The following is a 2,677-nucleotide window of genomic DNA, read 5'->3' as shown; positions in this document are numbered from 1 at the left end:
CAGAGATGTGCTGGCTTCAGGTGTAACCCAGCACATTTGAAACTATAGCGGCTATGGGGAGAGGTTCCTTCTGCTTGAGAAAAGGAGAGGTAAGACTTGCAGTGAGCTGAGATCCGGCCACTGCACTCCAGACTGGGCAACACAGCAAGACTCCGTCTCAAAAAAAAAAAAAAAAAAAAAAGAATAAAAGGGACCTCGTTTGTGGCTTAGGTACCAGCTTGGCCATAGTTTGGTAGAGCACCAGGTAGGCTCGTAGGTTTCCTGATTCCAGGCCTTGGCTCTTGGACGATATTTCTAGACCTGCTCTGGACCAAAGGGGAGCCCACTGCCCTGAAAGGAGAGTCCTATTTCCAGAAGCATTCACTGCAAGCTGACTGAAGAGCCTTTGGGTCTTGAGTGAACAGCAGTAGCCAGGCAGTACTCACCTGGGACAATGGTGGCTATGAGAAGAGACTCTTCTACTTGTAGAAAGGGGAGGGAAGAGTGGGATATCATCTTGTAGCCTGGGTACAAGCTCAGTCACAGTAGAATAGAACTCCAGGCCCCAGCTCCCAGGAGACATCTCTGGACCCACCTGGGAACAGGAGGAATGTGCTACCCTGCAGAGAAGAACACAAGCCTGGCTGGCTTTGCCACCTGCTAATGGTAGAGCCCTTAGGGCCTTGCACAAACATAGGTGGTAGCCAGGCAGAGGTTACTGAGGGCCTTGGTTGAGACCCATTGCCATGCTGGCTTCAGGCCTGACCAGCATAGTCCCAGTGTTTGTAACCATAGGGGGACGTATGTCACCCCACCCCCAGCTCCAGGCAGCTCAGCAGAGAGAGACTCCATTTGTTTGGGAGAAAGTAATGGAAGAGAACAAGAGTCTCTGCCTGGTAATCCAGTGAATTTTTCAAGATCCTGTCTAAGAACAGTAAGGCAGTACCTCCACAAGTCTGCAAATTCACAGCATTACTGGGCTTGGGGTGTCCCCTCATGCAGATATGGCTGCTGTGATCAAAAATTTAGATCACAACACCCAGGTCCCTCTGAATGCCTGGAAAGTCTTCTGAAGAAGGATTAGTACAAACAAGCCTCGACTTCGAAGACTACGATAAATACCCAACTCTTCAATGCCCAGATACCAACAAACTCCATAGCATCAAGACCATCCAAGAAAACATTACTTCACCAATTGAGCTAAATAAGTCACCAGTGACCAATCAAGAAGAGACAGAAATATGTGACCTTTCAGACAGAGCATTCAAAATTGCTGTTTTGAGGAAACTCAATGAAATTCAAAATAACACAGGAAAGGAATTCAAAATCCTATCAGATAAAGTTAACAAAGAAATTGAAGTAATTAAAAAGAATCAAGCAGAAATTCTAGAGTTGAAAAGTGCAAGGAACATGCTGAAGAATAATATAGCAGAGTCTCTCTCTCTTCTTTTGTTTTGTTTTGTTTTGTTTTGAGATGGGGTCTCATTCTGTCACCCAGGTTGGAGTGCAGTGGTGCAATCTTGGCTCACTGCAACCTTTACCTCCTGGGATCAAGTGACCCTCCCACTTCAGCCTCCTGAGTAGTTGGACCAGAGGCACACAGCACTATGCTTGGTTAACCTTTTGTATTTTTGGTGGAGACAGGGTTTCACCATGTTGCCCAGGCTGATCTTGAACTTGTAAACTCAAGTGATCTACCTGCCTCAGCTTCCCAAAATGCCAGGATTACAGATATGAGCCACAGTAACCAATCTATCAGAGTCTCTTAACAGCAGAATTGATCAAGCAGAAGAAAGAATTAATGAGCTTGAAGACAGGCTATTTAAAAATGCACGGTCATAGGAGACAAAGTAAAAAATAATAAAAAAGAATGAAGCATGCTTAGAAGATCTAGAAAAGAGCCTCCAAAAGGCAAATCTAAGATTTATTGGCCTTAAAGAGGCAGTAGAGAGGGAGAGATAAGAATAGAAAGTTTATTCAAAGGGATAATAACAGAGAACTTCCCAAACCTAGAGAAAGATACCAATATTCAAATATGAGAACGTTACACAACACCAGGCAGATTTAATCCAAATAAGGCTACCTCAAGACATTTAATAATCAGACTCCAAAAGGTCAAGGAGAAAGAAAGGATCTTAAAAGTAGCAATAAATAAAAAAGAAATAACATACAATGGAGGCTGGGCACTGTGGCTCATGCCTGTAATCCCAGAACTTTGGGAGGCTGAGGCAGGTGGATCACTTAAGGTCAGGAGTTCTAGACCAGCCTGGCCAACATGGTGAAACCCCGTCTCCACTAAAAACACAAAAATTAGCTGGCAGTGGTGGTGGGTGCCTGTAATTCCAGCTACTCAGGAGCCTGAGACAGGAGAATCATTTGAACCCTGGGGGCAGAGGTTGCTGTGAGCTGAGATGATGCCACCTCACTCTGGCCTGGGTGACAGAGTGAAACTCCATCTCAAAAAAAACAAGGCCAGGTGCGGTGGCTCACACTTGTAATCCCAGCACTTTGGGAGGCTGAGGTGGGCAGATCACGAGGTCAGGAGATCAAGATCATCCTGGCTAACACTAACCGTCTCTACTAAAAATACAAAAAATTAATCGGGCGTGGTGGCAGGTGCTGTAGTCCCAGCTACTCGGGAGGCTGAGGCAGGAGAATGGCATGAACCTGGGAGGTGGAGCTTGCAGTGAGCCAAGAT

General features: G+C 45.7%; 1 long non-coding RNA gene across 1 annotated transcript in view; it reads right to left on the bottom strand.

Annotated features, from left to right (window-relative positions):
- LOC105541070 overlaps window positions 1–2,677 on the bottom strand; it is a 26,707-nt gene that overhangs the window by 5,133 nt on the left and 18,897 nt on the right. The window contains exon 2 of the long non-coding RNA XR_001006292.1: window positions 426–599. This is a non-coding gene — a long non-coding RNA (uncharacterized LOC105541070). The remainder of the gene's footprint in view (window positions 1–425; window positions 600–2,677) is intronic.

This window comes from Mandrillus leucophaeus, unplaced genomic scaffold, assembly GCF_000951045.1.
Source record: "Mandrillus leucophaeus isolate KB7577 unplaced genomic scaffold, Mleu.le_1.0 Scaffold231, whole genome shotgun sequence".
Taxonomy (NCBI): Eukaryota; Metazoa; Chordata; class Mammalia; order Primates; family Cercopithecidae; genus Mandrillus; species Mandrillus leucophaeus.
The sequence above is the reverse complement of the archived record's forward strand: the minus strand, read 5'-3'. Positions and strand labels throughout refer to the sequence as shown.